At 38.7% G+C, this 22,296-nt stretch overlaps 1 protein-coding gene across 9 annotated transcripts in view; it reads left to right on the forward strand.

Moving 5' to 3' along the window:
- Positions 1-22,296, forward strand: part of RERE (arginine-glutamic acid dipeptide repeats) — a 282,428-nt gene that overhangs the window by 87,445 nt on the left and 172,687 nt on the right. The window contains exon 1 of one of the 9 annotated variants that reach the window (XM_063436526.1): positions 9,004-9,023. The exons of the other annotated variants lie outside the window; for them this stretch is intronic. The gene's annotated coding sequence lies outside the window, so the exon portion shown is untranslated. Of the gene's footprint in view, positions 1-9,003; positions 9,024-22,296 lie in introns of those variants that run through there. 9 annotated transcript variants of the gene reach the window in all.

The raw sequence follows: 22,296 nt of genomic DNA on the forward strand, positions 1-22,296 counted from the left end.
GATCTTCGTTTGGATCTTGACTTTAATGTTTTGTCTAGAAAATACTAGGTGGTTTTGTCTCGAATACTAAGTGGTTTTGTCTTTTTCATTTTTTTTTTTATTTTTTAGATGTTTTCCACCCATGTCTTTACTTGATTGCATTATAATCTGCTTTCACACTTCCATGGTAGATAATAGAATGTACAGTTCCTTCTAGTCATTATAAAGTATTATATTAGATGTTCTTTAATGATGTTGCTTGCAAATTACCCTCTAGTTGAAAAATACATGTGTTTACACATAGTCTATTAGTCTGTCCAGAACATCCTCAACTATAAAACAGTGGACAAAAATATGGTATATCGATCACTCGTCTGAAACGATACTACTCTAGAAATTACCCTGCCGGGTACTGCCCTCATTTGGAAAGACCCGGGTAGTTTAAAACCTGGACTCCTGCTAATCCTTACATGGATTTGATGGATCTGGTAGTCACACATCCACTGTTCAGCTGAAGAGTTAGGTAGAATGAGATTTGTTATTGTAATAAGTGGTTCAATATGTGATCATATGGAGGTTCATATTTTATTTTCCTGCTGTTATTCTTTTAATGCACGGGTGCATATAAGACCAATCTTAGCAATGACAACCATTTAGAATTTTGCACTTAGCACCAGGAGGTAGGCTTGGTTTTCATACAGTGGCTGTTGCAGTGGAGGTATGTTAAAAATCTTATAAACATTTAATCCCAAAGAAGGAATTAAACTTTAGCAAATAAAGAAGCAACCACAGATCTGACCATGAAGCCTCAAACTGGACTTACTGCTAATAATGCACAGCCAGTTTCCTCCAGTTATGACAATCATCTTGAAGGATTGCAGACTGGAAAAAGTGCAGACCGCCGCTCTTGGCAAAACCGGAATCTGTGACCAGGATGTCAGCCTCTGATAGTTTATGTATAGTATTTGCCTGCTTAGCGTGATGATGCTGTGTTTGGATAAATGTCCCTTCAACTACAGTGTGTTACATGTATTGTTAGGAGGCAGTTTGCTTTCCAACAGAGATCAGACAGGTTTGATGAAAGATATAATCAGGATGATTTTCAATTCTCACCTCCTTGCACTCGCTTTCTTTCTGTGGGGGAAAGGCGTCTCCTGCTATTCTTGAGCTGTTCTTTTCACCATCCATTTTATTGGTTTTGATCTAATTGCAATCTGAATACTTGTATTTGAAGTATCTGCAAATTGTTCTAAATTCTTCTTAGATTGAAAATATTCTAAAAAGTCCTGGTACTTGAGATGCTACTTGTTAGGAATGCATACATTGTTTGGAATCGGTGGCGGCTATTGGTCAGACCTCTCCTTTAGTAGAACTGCATTCCCATGGTGTGTTCAGTCTGATTCTTTGTCGGCCTACATAAAATAAATTCAGGCTGGCAAGAGACCATGGGGGTTGTAGTCCAGCTGCTGGCCTTGTAATTGTTGAGTATAGTTCTAACCTGTTTACAGAAGGGGCAACCAAGAGCGATCATTGTTTAGAAGGATCTGTTAGATGTTTAAGTACTTGTATAGCAAAACGTCATTCCATTCCCTTAGCAGGAAAAAAACATTCCTCTATCTCTGACACACTTATCCCCAGTTTTTCACTCTCAAAACACACACTGCATTTCTGTTTTAAATTGGATGCTCTCAATCCATATGTGTCACTTCATTATACTGCAATTAAAGCAGATTATGACTGTGAGATGTGTATGAGAGCAGTTCCATCAACTTGTGTGACAGAAGCACTGGACAAAATTGTGACATCTCACCTGCATGCATGCGTAGTGCTCTACCTTTTAAATAACTGGAACTAACAGGATAGGCAGGAATATGCCAGGCACCTTTTATTATGCATGGGCCTGAACAAAAAATTGTTAAATAAGCATTTACGGTAGTTTTCTTTCTTGAGTTGTGACGTGGGGGATTTGTGGGCTCTCGCCATCTTGGAAGGAAATTGATGTATCAGATAAGACTTTTATTTCTATAGATCTTTAATTTACAATTTAGTAAGAATTGAACTGAGTGATTATTGTTATTATTGCCATTTATATAGCGCCCACAGATTCCGTAGCGCTTTACAATATTAGTTGAGTTGTGATGTAATCTGCTAAATCTTTAATGTAAACTTAAAGGGACACTATAGGTACCCAGAACTTTTAATCTCATTGTGGTCTGGGTTCACAGTCTTATTAAGCCTGCAATGTTTACATTATTATTATTATTATTATTATTATTGCCATTTATATAGCGCCAACAGATTCCGTAGCGCTTTACAATATTTTGAGAGGGGGGGATGTAACAATAAATAAGACAATTACAAGAAAACTTACAGGAATAATAGGTTGAAGAGAACCCTGCTCAAATGAGCTTACAGTCTATAGGAGGTGGGGTATTAGAAACATTAGGATAGGAAATATCAAGTAGGAGTGAAGCAGAGCTGGAGGAGAGAGCAAAGCACTATCCCATAGGAGAGCAAGAGACAGGTATGTAAGGGAGAGATTACTCTGGGAGGCCATACGCTTTCCTGAAGAGATGGGTTTTAAGGCCCTTCTTAAATGATTGAAGACTATGGGAGAGTCTGATGGCAGTAGGCAAGTTATTCCATAGGAGAGGAGCCGCCCGTGAGAGGTCCTGCAAGCGTGAGTTGGCCGTACGGGTGCGAGCAGCGGTCAGGAGGTGGTCGCGGGCAGAGCGGAGGGTACGAGGAGGGGCATACCTCTGGATCAGTGAAGAGATATAAGAGGGGCTGGAATTGTTCAGTGCTTTAAATGTATGGGTTAGCACTTTGAATTGACTCCTATAGGATACAGGGAGCCAATGTAAGGACTGGCAGAGGGGCGAGGTGTGAGAGGACCGACTGGATAGGAAAATCAGTCTAGCTGCAGCATTCATTACAGACTGTAGCGGGGCAGTACGGCTTTTGGGGAGACCAATCAGGAGAGGGTTACAGTAATCCATGCGGGAAATTACTAGAGCATGGACAAGCTCCTTGGTAGCATCTTGCGTAAGAAAGGGGCGGACGCGGGCTATGTTTTTGAGTTGGAACCTACAGGACTTGGCAACAAACTGGATGTGAGACTCAAAGGTGAGACCAGAGTCAATTGCAGGGTTAAGACTGCCTCTAGTGGCTCTCTACCAGACAGCGACTAGAGGTGCTTCCTGCTGTTTCAGAGAGTTTGACTCTGTGGAACGACGCTGGATGTCCTAACGCTTTGTATTAGGACGTCCAGCGTCTTCAAATCCCCTATAGGAATGCATTGGATCAATATGGTAAAGGCCTAATGTGCACACATGCTCGAAGATGGAGCTGGTGCTGGAATAAGGAAGGCATAAAAAGGGTTTTTAACTTTTATTTGCTGGTGGGGGTATGGGGCACTGAGGAACATTTTAGTGTTAGGAATACAAAACTGGTAACAAGGTATAGTTAATTTTCCAGAGTTTTATTCAATTGTGTAATATCCAGAGAAGTGATGGTTTTCCTTTAAAAACTTTTTTAGGTGTGCATAACAATTACTGGTAAAATCCACACTGTAAAGCCCTCTTAAAAGCCTTCATTCTTTAATTGTAGCCTTTTATCAAGGCCAGCTATGAAAAGAACACTAGGATATTATACCTTGACATTGCTTTAGAAGTAATCTATCTGCAGTGCTTTTAAAAAGTAGGATTCAAGTGTTTGAAATTTGTAACCTTAATTGGTTTCAGTCCCTGATGTGTGTAGCAAATAAAATGGCCTTCTGCTAAATGAATGTAATATTTACAAGTGCAGCAGTCAGGGTTCTAGCAGAGAGTCCCTTTTCAATCCATCCAAAAAAGGCATGGAAACTTCTCAGGGTTGCTCTGACTTTGCAGTAATTACATAAACAGGGATATTCTGATTACACCTTTAATCCCATCCATTTCGTAAATTAAGTTTCAAACGCTGGCTTTAGACGCATTAATTACATGTCTCATGTTCGTAACTCGTTCTGTGTGCGTGTCATCTCACACAGTCCTTGTAAAGAAACCTAAAAAGGAGGAAAACAAAAAACCCTGCGACTTGCTAGGTAGGTCAGCCTGTTAAATTCGGAGGTAGTGTGCCTAGTGGCATTGTCACTTTGTTAAAGCGTATTCGGTCACTGTGCTCTGAGCCTTCAGGCTGCATGGTGTTTTCAGATTTATCACCTTTTTAAATTTAAAAGCAAGAAGGAGTCTGGAAAAAAAAATCAAAATAAATAAAAACAAACAAACAAAAAAAAAAAAAAAATATATATATATATATATATATATAATTTGAAATTGAGTTTTCGGTGGGATTTACTCCCTAAACTAAGGATTTTGGTGAATTGATATCAGAATGGGGAAACAAGCAGGCCAAATAGTCTATTGTCACGGTGTGGCTATTATGCCGGAGTTTTGTATTTGTGGGTCTCTTCACTTCCGTTTTGCTCAGATCTGCACATGTGGGGCCTGAATAGTGAAATTTTACAGGTACCCTATTTTGAGCCCCATATATCTGTTATATAGAAACTGCTCAAAGCTCTGAAACATGTTGATTTACATGTTAACACTACTGTTGAGGTATATGACCGTATAATTGTTGTTTTTTCTTAATTTTTTGCTTTGGTAGTCACATTTTGTAGAATGAGTAACATTGAGGTCTCGTACTATTCAAACAATTTTTTGTTGAGATTCGTCACTTCATCTTTTACATTGTATACTGTTTAGTTAATCTATGATGTACACACTTGCTGTAGAATACTGCATCCGTAAAAGGCCGCATTGAAAAAGGTCTCCTTTATATGTTGAATGTTGTTGTTGTTGTTGTTTAGAAGCTATTAGAATGTATATGTGATGGTGTATACACGCATTGAAGGTATTTTCAGTCTTGCTTTGGTTCATTTGAAAGCAATACACAGGAGACCCTCTCAGGTCTTTTGTGATAAAGATGTAAGTAGACAACGCTTTAGTGTTTCTTTTTTTTTTTTTTTTTTTATATACTTCATTTTTTTTTTTTTTTAGCTAATGGTACAATTCTTTCCAAGTAAATATCCTAAACCGTAAAAAATCAGATTTATTTTTGTACATATTTGAATGAATAAACATGTTGGTGATAATGCTTAGATGGCTCTGTCTATATATGAAAACAGCTTCTTGTTCACACTATAGACTGTTAAAGTGAATAATTAACTTACTGCTGTTAACTGCACAGCGCATAGTAGTGCTCCTTTATCTCACGGTCCGGCATAGCACCCGCATGTTTGAACCTCACATTTTAGGACCACAAAGTTTGTTTTTTTTATTTTTCCCCCTTTCAAGTTTTATTTTTTAATGTTTTTTTTTTTCGAGGCATAAAGGTAGTGACAGTACAATAAATACGTGTACATGGAGATAAAGAAAAAAAAAATGTCAAGAAATGGTAAAATGAGTGTTAACCTCACTTTTTTTTAATGTTCTGTAGAGAGTTGCACTACAATTCTCTACATATATAAAGCTCCAGGACTCCAAAGCTCTGGGGATGGGTGGAGTAGGTCGATATGATTGTATAGTCCTCTGGAATTCTAAGAACCCTTGTAGGGTCTAAACTCCGAAAACAGAGGGACAGTCCTCTGGAGTGGTCCATAGGGATCCTGACTAATTGTCACTGTGTTTAAATACTCTAGATGTGTATGATATATATATATATATCTCTCTAGTTGAGTGCCACATCGTCTATCCTTTCTTTAGGGTCCATTTTAAATGGCCATTATGGCAATGCTACCCTAGGTGTACATCTGCATTGTCTTATGGGAATACTGATTCTGTGTCTGATAAACTGCATGTCTGACTAGTGATAATTCAAACAAAAGCTGCAGAGCGCAGCATAGCCACTCTTCCGTACATGTAATAATGTTATTGTGTGCACTGTAGTTCACGATAAGACAGGCCAGAAAATGTAGGGGAGAAAAATCAATGTGTAGAGCAGTGGAAATATTTCTGATTTTATTCCCACATTGTTTCCTCTTTTTATTACGGTAACATATATTTTTTTCTTCTTCTTGTATTGTTAAGTAGACATTCTGAAGGCGAGCAGCAAGGAAAGGAATTAAGTCTGGCTGTACAGAGTCATGCTAACAGACGAATTATGCCACTCAAAGTGCCATGGTTGACCAACCATCTTTTGTTTCCTAAATTGGGTTTCCCTTAGGAACTCGAAGTTGTTAAGCTGTGAATATTTTTCAATGTCTTGAAATGTCCGGGTTAAATAGTATTGCAGTGTGGGCTCTTTGTTTACACAGCTCTCTGGTGCCTGAGTGCCACTCTTTCAATAGAGCCAGCATCAGTCGTTGCTCCTCATTAACTAATTGTTATTTACTGGGTTATGGAAATATGAAAAGCTTGAAAAACTTTTATCAGTGTTTTCTGTCGCCTGAGTCACAGCTGTTCGGCTCGTTTTTAAAATGTGTTCGTATGCAATTTTGCAAACTTGCGTTGTCCGTTTATCATACTTTAGAGGTGCAGATTATGTATATGGTGGGGTTGCTGTTCCATTGCCACCATTTGCGTTTTGTCTTGAATTTCCAAACAAAGGACTTGCGTTATCATATTTACTAAAATGCTACTTTTTGTTGCCTATTGTCTGTCTAGCTATTTCAGGGCTCACAATTTCCACTTGCCACAAGCTATTGGCAAGTATGAATTAACCCTGGATGAAATCGCTATGGCTTGCAGTAAAGTGCATTTGCAAATGAGTTGAAAAAAAAATCACCTTTTTGCCTCATTTCATTTTAAACAAGGATTTTTTTGAGTTTGCTGTTTACAACAGCTTGTAAGAGATTGCAAGAGATTGTGTGTGCATGCGCGCGTTTTTCCCAAAACATACAGTATGTAAATCCGAACCAAACGAAAAAAGGATGTACAGTCGGTCACACCATGCGATTCAGGAATTACTGCTCCAATAAAAAAGACGTGTTAAGATCCCTCTTCTGTTTGATGTGAACTTGTTTTGTTTGACTGAGGCAGTAAACCTCTAATATGGAATGTAAAGCAAAATCAACAACCAATTAAGATGATGCTAGATGCGTTCGGGTAAATACTTTCTTTGTAATCTCCAGTGACGGGTAATGAAAGTTAAAATGTGTTATTAAAAATAGCAGAACTGTGTATTTTTATTTTTTTGTGCTCAGTTGAGTCATGTTATGTTTTCTGAAATGACAGGTTCTTTTTAAGAAAAGAATAGAATATTTTGGCATTTGCATAAAACATGTATTGTTGGCAGAAGTAACAAATATCTGCTGACTATCTTGAAATCTGGTTGAACTGTTGATCCACACCTTCAAAGAATGTCCTCTTTTTAGTCTTATCCAGGTTTTCTGTTCAGTTTAGAAATAAATCCACATTGTTTATGTGGGTGTATTGTCTAATTTGTCTTATAAAGGCTTGAAAAAGTAGTTTGTTTCTTTTAGCACCCAGCCCTTGTTACATCACCCTCAAGATCCTGATATATTCTACATTTTGCCATTTATTATTCATTATAATTGATCGAAGAACAGGCTATATGCACAATGTAAGCAAACACGGTTTTGATTGTGGGCAGGTTATGTAAAGTCGGTGTGATTTCAGTGGTTTACTTTGCAAATAAATCTAAACTTTATATATTTTCAGCAATATCGGTATCTGCCAATTGGCAACGCTCAGCACGGCACACAGGCCGCAAGAGTTAAATAGGGGAGCCGCTGGGAAGGGAAGTAAGAGTGTGCTGGGCCCCTCAGGATCGCCGCGGGCTCCACAGGGAATGCCATATCCCCACTACCTGTCTATATAAGAAGCGGGGAGGGGGGGGGGGGACTAAAACAAAATAAATATAAAAAATTTTTACACACATACCTACAGGGTATCTGTATCGACTCCAAAAAAAAATTAATGTCGGTCGATCCCTACATGCTGGGTGTTTTTTAAGCTTGATATTTATTAAACAATATAACCTATACCTCTCAAGTTCCTATGCCTGTGATGGCTCATGCTTTAACAAGAGAGCAGGAAAGGGGAGATAGGGACTTAAATTGTGTGATGTGCAATTGGTTGTTTTGGTTTTGTTTTCCGTGGTCCAAGGAGGAAGTATAACTTCCTCCCCTGACGTCCCAAGCAAAAGGGGGCAGGTTTAAAATTGTTGATATTTTTGAATTTTCCTGTAATCATTATACGTAGTTGTGCACAAGGAGAATAAGGGGCATTTACCACAGTTTATGCATGGAATCATGTGTGGGACTTGGCGTGTTCCCTTCACTGGAACATCTATCCATAAATGTTTGTGTTACACTGCTGAAGCATTTTATTAATCTAATGCTGTAGCAAGGCAACAACCTCCCCTGCAAGACACCCTGACACAAGACAACACCAGCGTGTTTAATGACTGTGAGGATTGCTGGATCTGACAGATGACAAAACTGCTGTATCCGTTTACACTTTTGAGTGGCGTTTTTAATATCGCATCAAAGAATCCGCCTTGTACTGCTGCTCACAAGCCAAGTTCACAGGGTCAATCTTTTCGTAGGGTCAGCTCTTACTTCCAGCTGCCAAGGCTTTCTGGTTCCGTTGCATTGAGGTGATGGGGGAGGGCTGAATAAAGGCGAGGGTGCACAGCTATGCAAAAAGAGTTAAAGTGCAGCATTTTTTGAGTATTACAGAGAATATTCCGGCCCGGATTGCCTCACGTCGAGTATTAGGGAAAAGATCAAGTCTTTCTTTCACACGTGAATAAGCAGAGTTAATCTCATGATTACAGATTTGCTACTGTACACGGAGAGAGGGGATTTTAAACTAGGAGGGGCAGGAGTGGTGCCTTTGAAAAAGTGAGAGAGCTGGCAAAATACGTGACGTCTGCTTTGTGATTAACTTCCAGGCAGGTGACTGCTAAAATTAAAGAGAAATCTTCTGCCCCTGTAGATCCTGTTAGTGATACTTCAGGATGCAAGCATCCAATATTAGTCTTTTATTCTTGGTGACTGAAAATTCTGAGAAACCCTGGTTTGGCCTGCTAATGTCCGTGTGAGTATGTCTTGTGTAATTTTCACTTGTAAAGTTTTTGCAAACTTCCGCTACCTGCTCTTTGCGGCTCCTATTCCACTGTCTCGTAGAGGCTGCTTTTGTTTTTACTAGCTGGTGTAACGGGTACGTCCGACAAAATATGGTCGTTAACGACCTTAGACGTACCTGGTACGACTGCGGCAAATTTGAGCACTGGAAGTGATCGTTTCTAGCCACTCTAACGGTGCCCCACGGGGTGCATGGCAGTGAGGCAGAGAATCGAAAGCCATCAGGCAGGCACTCAGTAAAAAAAATAAAAAAATTATTACAAAATAAATCAAAAGAAATTGTATAACTAATAACCCCCCACCCCCAGGTATTCCTAATAACTTACAGCCCAGAGAGCCCCCCCTCTGCAAATTCAACCCATTGCACAGCGCCATGGAATCTGATGGTGCTATATAAATAATTATAATAGGCCTGCCTGCAGGAGTACTCCCTGAACGGACAGACAGTCCCCCTGCTGCTGGAAAAAAGTAAGAAAAATAAATAAATAAATTAAAGTTAATGAAAAAAAAAATTATATATATATATATATATATATATATATATATATATATATATATATATATATATATATATATATATATATATATATATATATATATATTGTGTGTGTATATAACGTCATACTAAGTGTATGTTTTAAAAATACACTTACAGTAAAATTATATATATTAACTATATTGTGTGTGTGTATATATATATATATATATATATAGTATAACAAATAAATGTAAATAATTTTAAAGAAATTAACAAATATATAATTTTATTCTAACTATATTTTGATATTAATATATTTATATCACAATACACTTAGAATGAAATTATATAAATAATACGAAATATACATATGTCCATATACATAATTACATAAATAATTTCATAAATATCTACGTAGACTTCAAATATATATATATATATATATATATATATATATATATATATATATATATATATATATATTCTACTTGCATATTTATGTAACAGTTTTACAAAAGTAAGTAATTTTATTGATTGCAATAAATGCGGGACCTGCCAGAAAGTCCAGAGAATTTAATTTGCTAGCGCTATAATTAACCCTGTAACTTTCCAAGACACCTGCACATGAGGGGTACTGTTTTACTCGGTAGACTTCGCTGAACACAAACACGAGTGTTTCGAAACAGTAAAACATATCACAACGATGATATAGTCCGTGAATTTGCATTTTTCACACTCAACCGGACTTTCGCTGATGTCACTACTGATAAATTAAAAAAATATATATTTTGAAACAGCAATGTCCTACTTGTACTTATAGCCCTATAACTTAAAAAGAAAGAAAAAAAAAAAGCTAAGAACATGTTAACATTGGGTATTTCTAAACTCAGGACAAAATTTTGAGTTTATTTAGCACGGGTGGTTTTTGGCGGTTGTAGATGTGTAACAGATTTTGGGGGGCAAAGTTAGAAAAAGTGTTTTGTTTTTTTTCAGTCATATTTTAGAAATTTTTCTATAGTAAATTATGATATGAAAATAATGGTAGCTTTAGAAAGACCAATTTAATGGCGAGAAAAACTGCAGCTATGTACCTGCCGGCCAGCTTAAGGACCCCCTCACCATTTTCCCTCTTGCCTTAAGCACACCCTGTTAAAACAGTCAGTTAGTAATATATTATTTCACAGCTGGATTTTACATTCCCTGAAACTATAGTCTTGCTGTTCCAGTGTATTACCTATTAGGAAATGTTCTCATTACGTTTTTCCAAACATAAACCTTATGAGATTGCTATGACTTTCAACGTGGATTTTTAGGAAGGAGAACAAAAAAGTTCAGCTACATTTGAGAAAGATGATTAAAACCAGATGACTTGGTTTTGCAGGCCTTTGTCTGAACTTTAAACTTTCTGCACGTGAAAATGAAGAGAGAAAAATTAATGTAAGCTGAGATTGTTATAATTCCTACACAAGTGCCAGAACACCTCCTTTTCCTGATTATTTTATATATGTATCATTTTTTTTTCCCCTTGTATGCGTGCCCTTGGATATCGCTGTAAGTGAAAGAAATCTGAATACTACTAATGGAAAAAAAAAAATCCAACAAACCCAAACAATTATAAAAAAAATCCCTATCATGTGGGCTTATGAAAAAGAGAGATCAGGCTGTTTTTTTTTTGTTCTGTAGGTGGTTAGTGGGTTGTGTGTTTGGTCGGGTATTCTCGAAGAAACATCTGTTGAGAGGCAAAGAACAAAACGCTGTGAATTTCCTGTAAATAATTTAGTGCTGAAAACGTTGATCCGTGATGGCCTAATGACTTTGCTAGTAGCCTGTGAAATGGGCTGGAGCCTCAGTAACGTGTGCAGCGATGCCTGAAAAACATTCTGCCGTGTAAGGAGCAGGCGGCAAGCTTTTCCCTCTCCCCTTTTTCAGGTCTACGTTTTAATACTGCCAGACCTGTATTTATTTCTATTAAATGGTGTGTTTTGTGTTCACTGTGACAGGCTGATAAAATCTAACACAATGTGACAGACACCTGCTTTTTCCGCTCAGAGCCACAATGTTCTTTCTCAGGAAGGTGTATAAATCTTGTCTGCTGGAAAGCTTGCGGGTGAGCAGATGAAATTGTTAGAATAGTTGTAGCATTAGGTAGTCTGAGACCACACAGGAGAAATGTTATGGTCATAATGTGGTGGGATTTATTTCAGATTTTTTTTTTTTTGTAGAACAGGAAATTTTTCTTTTATCTGCATTTAGGAATGGATTGAAACAATCCACGGCGACACAGAAATGGGACCTGTTACCAATGGCTTTCTGACAGTCAGTGGGGATCTGTTGAACTCTCCTGATCGGCTATCATAGGCTGCAGAGGCTTTAGCTCTTTGAGTGTTCCCGCAGCGCAGATAGTACTCATTTATTGCCCATCGTTCCTTAATATAGCCACCGGGTCCTTTTACATATTCCCTACCCTCCCCCTTCCCCACACACAATTTGGTTACCACAATCCCTTTACCATGGCACTCCTATTGTCTGCAAAGGACAGGCATGCTGTGGTAGCCAAACTAGACTTCCCCTAGCATTCTGTCATTGCTTTGGGAGCAAAGGAGAGTTGAGATGCAGAGGGAGCCTGGTCTACCGCAACACCATGGAGGGTGCATGTAATTCTCAATGTCAGGCACACATCTGGCACTCAGGGGCTAATAGTACTATTTACCCTTCTTTATAAATTCTAGGGGACTTGCTGATTTAAGAATATACACTTAAATATACATACATGAACACTCTGCTGTAGGCCTTTCACAACACTGAGCTGCTGGAGGCTGAGCCAGAGTGTGACCACATCCTTCAGCTTATTATGGGAAGTCAAGGAGTTGTTTGCCTGGAGGAGAGATCATTATATACAAGATTGGCCCTTCTTATGAATCTGATCAGCTGCTGTAGATCAACAGGGTAACTATGAAATTGTTCCATTAGTGCACAAACCTTTCATCTGAGGTTGATACACTTAATTATCTAGTCCCGCTGATATTAGATATAGAATGTTATATGGAGTGTCAATATAAATTACTCAAAGTGCAGTTATTTTTGTAGCTCTGTCTCTCTTTGGGGAGAACACTTGTTTGCATGCAGTAAAGCCACCTTTAAAGGTGGTAGGTAGACTGATAAAAAAATAAAATATAAATGATGATGTACCAAGGCAAGAGGGAAGCCAACAAGGTGTGTGTGGCTTGTGAGGGGATGTGTAAAAGAACAATATTTTGCATATTGAGGTGGCTGAAACAAAGCGTCTGCAAAAGATTTTAGTTCATGGACCTTAATAATGTCACGAAAGGACACAGGTACATTGTGTACGAAGGACAATCAGCAGTTAATGCTATTTGTAAACAGAAAGGATTCATTTACATAATTTTCTTACCTCCCTCTTTAATTATATACATCCCTTGTCATGGTGGTTATCTGGCTAATTATACCTCTGTCTCCCTGTCGTCTTTGTTGTGCATATATGACAAACACCAGCTTTTTGTGTCTAGGCCAATAATCTGCAGTGTTTGCTGCCTTAAGAAGGTATTTTTTTATTTTTTTTATTTGTGTATGTCTTCAACTCTTTAGGACTGTGAATCTCCTTGTGCATTTGAATGGTTTCCTGCAATTGTGCTTTGTGCATGTGTGGTCAGAGTAGGTTAAAGCTTCTGCACATATAGCTTTTGATTAACTAGTCTTATTGTTGGCTATTATGTTAAAATCGTGCCAATCCTTGAGCCTGCATCAATCAGTGGTCTGGAATAAAAATGGCAATTCGGAGCATGAGATTATCTAAACGTTCAAACCATTGAGAATAATGAACAGTGTTTTTAGCTCCATAATGGCTGGTATTCTTGGCTTAAATCAGAGTGATTGATTTCTCACATTGTCTGTACCAATGTTATGTTGTATTTGAAAAAGTAATTACTTTACAGACCTGTATCCTTAAAGGGACCACTTCAGCTCATCCAACTCCCATCACCCTTAACCCTGCGAGTGTAATTTTTGAAGTTTTTATAAACTGCAATAATTACCTTGCCGGGTTAAGTCTTCCTCTAGTGGTTGTCTACCAGACAGCCACTAGAGGGACTTCCGGCTTCTTAGACTACTTTTGGTCGTCTAAATGACGCTAGACGTCCTTATGCTATGCATGAGGACCTCCAACGTCGCCTGAATCCATTAGGTATCCCCCGGCCGGCGGGGGACGTGTGTGGACAAAGCCTGACCCAGCGACGAGAGACATCGGCGCTGGATTCAGGTAAGTATCTGAAGGGGTTTTAACCCCTTCAGCTACGTGTAATGGGCAGGGGGGGGGGGCACTCCAGGATTCTCTAGTGCCGGGAAAACGTGCTTTTTTTCCCCCTGGCACTAGAGAATCCCTTTTCATGTTATAGTGCCCTTGTCCCTAATTCTTTTTAGGGCCAAGCACAATAAAAATTTGTTTAGGGGGAGGGACTACATTTCTTCTTTATTTAGCTCCCACTGTCAAAACTCCCTCTGTGCTCCTGCCTGTTACGCCTAACGCAATGCCATTGGGACTGTTCAATACTTTCTACGAACTGTATTTGGTCACATGTCAGAGTTTTACTCTGTTGTTGCGCAGGATGCGCCACTAGTGGCTTTCTGTAAGACTGTCACTAAAGGTGTGTTTTACGGCAATGTAAACATTGCAGCTTCTACAAAACTCCAGTATTTTATTTTTCAGGGTTATAGCTACAGAGCCACTCCATACCTGATCTTGGTGCATCTAGTGCATCTTTAATAAACGTCAGTTGTATGTGCTTCTCATGAATTCAAAGCTGTGAAAAGGATAAACGTTCCAAAATAGGGTTTGTACCAGTGACAACTATTCGCTATCTGCATATTTTTGTATTGTTACAACCTGGATATTTGAGGTTCTAATCCCAATCAAAATAAGAATACTGGGGAAAATTGCAGCTCACAAACAAGTCCCAAACAACTTGACAGCTTGAACAATTCTGCCAAAAAGAATAGTTCAATTCTGCAAGATCCAGATGTGCAAAGCTCTTTAGACTTATCCTGAGTGCTGACAGCTGTAATTGCAGCCAGAGGTGGCACTACCACGTATTGAATCTGGGAAGTGTCACAATGAAAAATAATTTGTAGCTTTTACCTTGTTTGGTATCTCGTGTAAGTCAAATTGTCCAAATCCATGTTCATTTCTGGTATGAAATTGGAAACGTCTAGTAGGGGTGAATACTGATGCAAGAGTTTTTTGTATGGCCTTGCTGGATAAATCAATGTTGAACTTTGTATGATGGCTGCATTATACCCCCCATTTAAATAAGTAATCCTATCTACTGTGAAATATATCTATCACAAAATATTGTTTCCAATATAGATTTTCTTATTTTATTTTTTTGGGGCTTCGACCCAAACATTCCATTTTGGGTTGATGTGTATTTTTGGCCGGCAGTCATGTGACTCCCCAAATCTGTCATTCTTTGAAAGTCCGAAAGGACAACCAATAATCATCAACCCCCCACATTTTAATGTGGTTAAAAACAAATATAATTGTAGCTGAGGCTGAATAACTTTCAAATGAGGCATATCTCAGCAGTGGCAATATCTTGTATTCAGTCTGAAAAGCTCTACCAAATATGTATATTTCTATAATTGGTAACTGTAACCATCCCTGCTGGTGGTTAAACGGCTCTTTGACTCTTTCCCCCCCCCCCCCCCCCTTTTTTAAATGCTTTGTGGTTAACATGTGCGGCATCCGTACCTAAATCAGAATATGGATTGCTTTTAAAGGAAAAATAAAAAACCCACAGTGCAATTTGTGATGTTCTGAAAAACACACCGGAAAGTGCTATTAATGTAAAGATCTGTCCCTGTCGCTCGTTCTGGTCAGGGGTTGGACTGCACCTTTTAAAGTCTTAATCGAGCCACGAGTTATAACAGGCATAGCTCAATCTGCCGTTTGGAGAGCACAGAGCTCTTTTCATCTTGCAGTGGGTGAATGGAAAGAATGGTGCTGTCTGTGTGTGTTTTTATAAAGAACTTGGAACACATGACCAACACAGATCTTGTTAAAAGATTTATCTGTCCTGGCTAGCTGAAACAAGAAAAATGAGCTCCCTTCCACACACTTTGGTGTGTCTCTGAATATTTTATCGTCTGGCTTGTCGGCTGTTGCAAGCAATTCGTCTTTCTTCCTTTCTCAGCCTCTCGCTTTTATGTTATCTGGAAAAGCATGTCTGTGTGAGCGAATAAACCTCTTAGCTGGTTATTAATGTACAGAGCGGATGTGGTTATGGGGTACTGTCATTATTCTAATGAGTTCCAGACGTACAGGACAATAAATGGTATATAGAGAAGAGGTTTCTTTTTCAATCTACACTTGGTACCTCACCATGGTGTCCCACTGTCCTTTACCTGGGCAGGCTAGGCCTGTCTTGATTTTCTTATCTATTTTAGAATGGTCTTTCATGCGTTTAGATGCAGAGTATTAAAGATATCGTCTTTCCATTGCTGAGGACTTGTGGAGCAAAGTGCTAATGCTGACATGCATTCTGTGGGTTTCTTTGGTAATTCTTTTTTCTAGCACCTGTCTTTGCCTTGATAAACATCCCCCCCCCCCCATCTCTCCCATTAAGTTTCTGTAATTGGATCATTTGGGACGGTAACTCATGTTTCCTGTTCTGAAGAGGTTCTGAGTTGATTCGCAGCTGCCTTTTGAATTTGCTTCTAAAGTTTCGTTGTTTTGGTTAGCTTTTTGGTGGTTGCTGTTCTGCTGAGGCAAAGCTGTGTTAGAATGTCGTGGGAGTTGTCAAAATTTGCACCTTGCTGTCTGGAGTTATTTTAGCACAGCTTTTATTTAGAGGTATGAGGGAGGGGGACACCCGGCTCTAAATTTAGGAGGCCAGCCTGTGCTTAGTTTGTATTGATGCTCTTACAAGAGTGTTGGAATTGATACTGTAAAGTCTGCAAGTTGTAGCATAAATCTGCTCCGCTGTTAGAAAGCGCTGCAGTCTTTGTTTTTGTGATGTATAGAGGCTGTCTGCCTCTTTTGTAGCTGTAGGCAATTCGGAAAATAAAAATAATTGGAATCGGAGCATTTTTTGAGCTCCATTTACATTTTTTGTATTTTTTTTGTTTAAAACAAATTTTAAAAGGGTTTCTTGTTTGACCGCTTTAGAACAAAAATAAGAAAGCATGCTTAGTCCATCAGAACTGGAATCGCGAAAGTCATAAAGACCTTTTTAGTAAGGGTAGCATAAGTCTCTGTGTATGCCAAGTTTGTAAATGTATGACCAAGCTTCAAACTGCTGTCCGTTCAGTAGAAACACACAAACATTCTCAGGATGACTGTAATGGCCAAACTAGTCCAGGTTTCTGTACAGCAAAGCAACTGAACCTTTGTACCCTATTTGATTAGTACTGTGCCAACTTTGTTAGAAACATTTTTTACCTAAATGTTAGTAGCCTTTTTTTTGAGTGTGTGTGTGGTTTGTGTGTAGATTTGTTTAAAAAAAAAAAAAAAATATATATATATTTTAAATTAAATATTATATTCAAGTGTGATGTTAAAAGCAACTTCTTTAAGATCAAACTTGAATATATAAATTAAACTTCTCTTTAGACCCATTTTGTGTGAATTCCTTTGCGCCCTGTATATTGCAATCTGCCTGTCTCGGCTGTTATGGTAACTGAGCGGTTAGTCCTGACCAACTGTCCTTGGAAGTTTAACTGATTTGGAACCCAGGTCACCTACCTGGACAGGACCAGGCTGGACATGGCTTCACAATGAACACCACCCTCACAAATAAAGTAACGTCAGATTTTATTTTTATTAATAAATTTAAACATTTTATTATATTTGTGTTTTGAGATCACATCACCAAATTCTCTGTTTTAATATAACCTATAGTAGGGCTATCTATGCAAGAGAGTAAAATTATGGAGAGTGAATTGTTTCCTATGAGTGAAACATCTATTTATATTGATTTTATATAACATTAGGTATGCCATGGGCTTCCCATCAAGACTAGTAATAGTCCTATCATCCCAGGCTCAAAATCTATCTCTATTGCTGTAAGATGACCTACATGCGTGCCCAGGTGGTATTTTAGAAGCTTTAAGCCGTTGGTTGGTTGGACTATATAGTAGTAGTAGAGTAACTGACTGTTAAATAAATTACAATTTTATTCCTTTTGAGTAAAATAATATTGAGTGCGCTAGTGTCTTTATTTTGACTAGTAAAGCTTAGTGATATTTTCCAGGCCTGCCTATATTATGAATGTGCAAACATAATTTATTTTAATAATTGTTCCTTACAAGTGAAATTCATTTTTTTTTAAACCCATCTTGTGCCCTGTCAAAATATGCCACTTTTATCCCCCATGTTGTGCAGAGCATTGAAAAGCATGGGATAGTTATAATAGTTGAATACTATTTTCTTATGGTAATATGTAAGATTTGTGGAGAGTCTGAGAGCTCCCATCTTTAACTTCAGACAATTATGCCTCGTCCAAATTCCGACCGCAGGGCAATTCTCATATGTGGTCTCTGTCTCCAAATGTGGTCAGAATTGGCTGGGTCCGACTGACTCTGTAACATTGGTTCGGATGAGAAAATCCCTGTTTTTCCAAACTCAACCAAACCAATAACTTAATGATAATTTGAAGAACTGCGTGCCCGCTGACAGGGCTAGCAACCAGAGGACAAATGGTTAAAAACTCTCAACAGCACGAGGGTTAATTACGTGGCAAATGGCCAGCGGTGGTTAGCCAGCTGCCACATGGAAACAATATTAAAATAAATAAAAAGTAATAATCCTATGGGGGTCAATAAGACCCCATATTGGTACTATGGACTTATTTTACCTCCAGGTACCCCAATCTGCCATCCCACAATTTATGGGCATGTTTACTAAACATTAAAACTCAAAAAGGCCCGAAATATTCGCTAGAAACTGCTCCAATTGCTGGTGACAGTTGTCCTTTAACATGCTACCAAATTGTAGTGCCTATTGGAGCCCTATGAGTTTAACTACTAAACCCCCTACCCTGCCTGAAACCCATTAACTATCACTTCTACAAAGTCATGCTGTTTGATTCATTACTAGTGTAATTGTGTGAATTGTTTTTGCAGTTAGTAGTCATAGTGTAATATAACTAAACAAACTTGTTAACTTATACAATATATACTTTTTTTTTAAGGATACTTGGTTATATCACAGCCCACTTACTATGTATAGTTTTGTGAAATAAATATGAATGTTTTATTATTTTGTGTATTTAATCAAAATTAATGTGATCCCTTTCATACAAGATGTACTTGTGTTGAAGCATTACTGGCTCTTTAAGGGCAGCTTCCGTTAAATGTTGATATTCACTTGGTAAGCGGATATCCACCTGTCCTGGAATCTAATGCAGGAAACGCATACCTTTCAGCAATTACCTTCACACCCTTTTTCGATGGCTGCAATTTGCTCCAAAGTGTACTAAATGATAAAATGTCCTCGGAGAACCATGAAGTCTTTTCTGACATGTCAGCAGGATGAATGAATGCTGTGTGTATATTTGCTGTGTGTAAGGTTACCAATAGAAGTGTAACTGCACAAATCATGACCACAGACTACCTAGAGCTATGCTATCCACGCAATGTTCCTCCGAGACCATCGCCAAGCTCACATTTCACATCACAGACTGTACGGCTTAGAGAACCATTCTATTAGATTTCTATTATTGTACTCTGATATTTTTCTCCCCAGTGTTAGAATTAACGGATCCTCCATACTAAAAGTGACCTCTATTTTTTTTTTTTTTATAAATATGTTTAAGATATTGGATGTACGAATCTGTTAAAGATGAGCAATATCTTCTACTATATGCTACTAGTTAAGACACTGTATCGATGCTGTGCCCACTTATTTTTTTTTTTTTTTGTCAAACCATTTGGAATGGTCTGTTAAACAAAAAAACAAAAAAAAAAAAACAAAACAGGGTCTTTCTCCAGCATCCACAGCCATTTTCGTTTTACCTTTCAAGTGCCAGACAAGGATTCCCTACTTTGTGCATCTCAAATTTAAGGTCAAAATAACCGGACTCGAAACCTTGTCAGTTTAGGGAGTAACCCGGTATTGGTACAATTTCATCTTAACATTTCAGGTACGTGTTTGCTAGAATTTTTAGTTGGTACAGTGTTACGTCTCCTGATATGCTTTGTGTAGCATATTGCTTTTGCACTATCACATGGTCTGGGTCAGGGGTAGGCAACCTTTGGCACTACAGATCCACCATAATGCTCTTACACCCATATCGCTGGCAAAGCATTATGGGAGGTGTCGTCTAAAACATCTGTGTCGTAGGTTGCCTATGCCTGGTCTGGGTTACTGTTTTAGGGTACTTGGTTCGGCACCTTTAGATATATACAAACACCAGTAGTCAGGAATCCATAATTCAGATATCTTACTGCTTGCATCTCTCATAGTCCATTGTTTTATATTGACCTCTATGCATGTTTCAATTTCTGCTTCTCATTGTAATTCTGCATGAATCATAAAGACATGAGGGTCCAGTCAGGAAGTTCTGCTAAAACCGGGCTACAGCTCTATTAGAACCATATCTTTTTGTTATCCATATCTTTTTGTTTGGTTTGCCAAGCCATCTGCATGATGCATGAATATATTTCCAATTATCCAAAACCCACTGATGACTTCATTTCCAGGTCAGGTCATGAGTTCAGGAGATAAAGAGCTTGTTTGGCTAGTCCACATGTAAGATATAGACACAGCCCTGTGTGTGTCGTGTCCTCCCCCTTCCACTCATCCCCGTGTATTGACCCGCAGCATTTCCAGACATTCATTTCCAGCATCAGCAGTTTCCATTTTGAAATGCAGGTTTAGTTCTTCTGTGATAAAAGGCACTGAAGCTGCTGTATACTAATCTATTCCATCAGGTATGGAATGGAAGGTCAGGTTAGCTGCGATATTGCTCTGATTTCCTCCTGGATAAGATCCTGTGTTGCTGATTTGTTGTTCTGCTTCTCCTGTACAACGATACAGTGTCAGTATGTGCCAGGTAGTGCGGTGTGCGCTCAGCGTGACTCCTCTGAAACAAATCTTCTCTCTGTGTTGTGTAACCTCCAATTTCCAATGCATGCTGCTTCTCATTTATGGAGTTTGAAGAAGGCAGAATATTTAAATGCCCAATTCTCCTCTGCTCAATGCTGAGCGGGATGCGACTAATGGGAATACTTCCGCATTATCATTAGTCCTCACAGCATGCTGGGATTAGATGGAATATCCATCATATGCTTTATATCCTGCCCTGGTTTTTCCTGTTTGGATAGTGTTCTCATCTATTCTCTGTTGAATGATGTTTACCAGCCCTCCATCTGTTCCTGCTTTTACATGTATTCTCCTATCCCCATGCGGTTTAACGTGAAGGTGCAAAGCAGAGTATCAGATCAGTATTGTCATGATAGAATGTTTGTTTTTAATGTATGTGAAACACACTGAAACCATTTGTTTCTATCAGGTCAGGGCAGTTGTCCTTTTTTTAGTGAAATAAATCCAGAATCCACTGCTATACAGTTTTGGCATTATCGTTGAAGATCTAATTGACCCTTGGGATGCAGGACAGTAGTGACCTACAGCCTGGAAATTCTGCCCCCCCTTGGTGTGCAGAGTAATTTGAAACTTTGGACCGATCCCTATTGAAAACACAGTTTAATTCCACTCGTCATCAGGGAAACCTAAATTGATTTTACTTTGCCTTTGGTGTAATTGCTATACCACCCTGCTTTGTTTCTGCAAGACTGTTCAATGTGTCTGCATGTTTAAATCAGTCTTGAAATCTTAATCCCTAGCGATTCTCTTATAGCATGTACAGCCTTCCTATGAGCTGACAAGCAGACACAGGTGGATGAAGTGTCTGAAGCAATATGAAACGTATATAAAGCCGTGGTGAAATTTTGTAGCGGCAATGACCAAGTGATAATGGATCTAGGTATACTATTTGCTAAGCATGTGCTTGGCATTTTGTCTCCATTAATTTGTAACATAGTTTGTGATGCATTGCCTGTCAGATACAAATTAAAACAAATCTGTCACCTTTCCGTATTTTGCAAAGATATATTCTTCATGAAATGCTTATCAACACTGCCTTTAATTCCACTGAAATCCCAACACAATCTAAAGATCCCATAAAATAAAGTAAGGACTGCTTTGTTTTATGGGCAAGCCTGAGGTGACAATGTTGACAAAAGGCGGAGCTATGCGGTCAATTTTCGTCCCAAGTGACAGCTGTTGAATTCAAGTCATTATCTATAGAGGCTCTCACAGGATCCCCATTTGGCCCGTGGCAAATTAACTGCCCAGAGCCGAAGAGGACAAGCAGGAGAAAGATGGCGGTGGCCGCCATGAGGGATATATTGAGGTAAGTAAAAACTGTTTTCCCCTGCATCCTGTAACCACCGGAGCCACACCATGTCTATAACTTTCGAGGGTCTTTGTGAAATGTGCAACAACCCCCCCCCCCCCCCCCCCCAAGTGACAGATCTGCTTTAACTAGGCCTGCCTTTGGTGAAACCACAGCCTGGCTTGTTGAATATTCTGAAAAACAAATAGAGATCACAGCTTTCTGCTGTGTACAGGGTAGTCACCCTTTTTCTTGTCCAACCAGTCTTTTACCCATCTATGTTTACACTTGTTGTCACATGTCTGTTGGAATTTTTTTTTTTTTCCTTTTCAGTTCTTTTT

Source organism: Pelobates fuscus, chromosome 11, assembly GCF_036172605.1.
Source record: "Pelobates fuscus isolate aPelFus1 chromosome 11, aPelFus1.pri, whole genome shotgun sequence".
NCBI classification, from domain to species: Eukaryota; Metazoa; Chordata; class Amphibia; order Anura; family Pelobatidae; genus Pelobates; species Pelobates fuscus.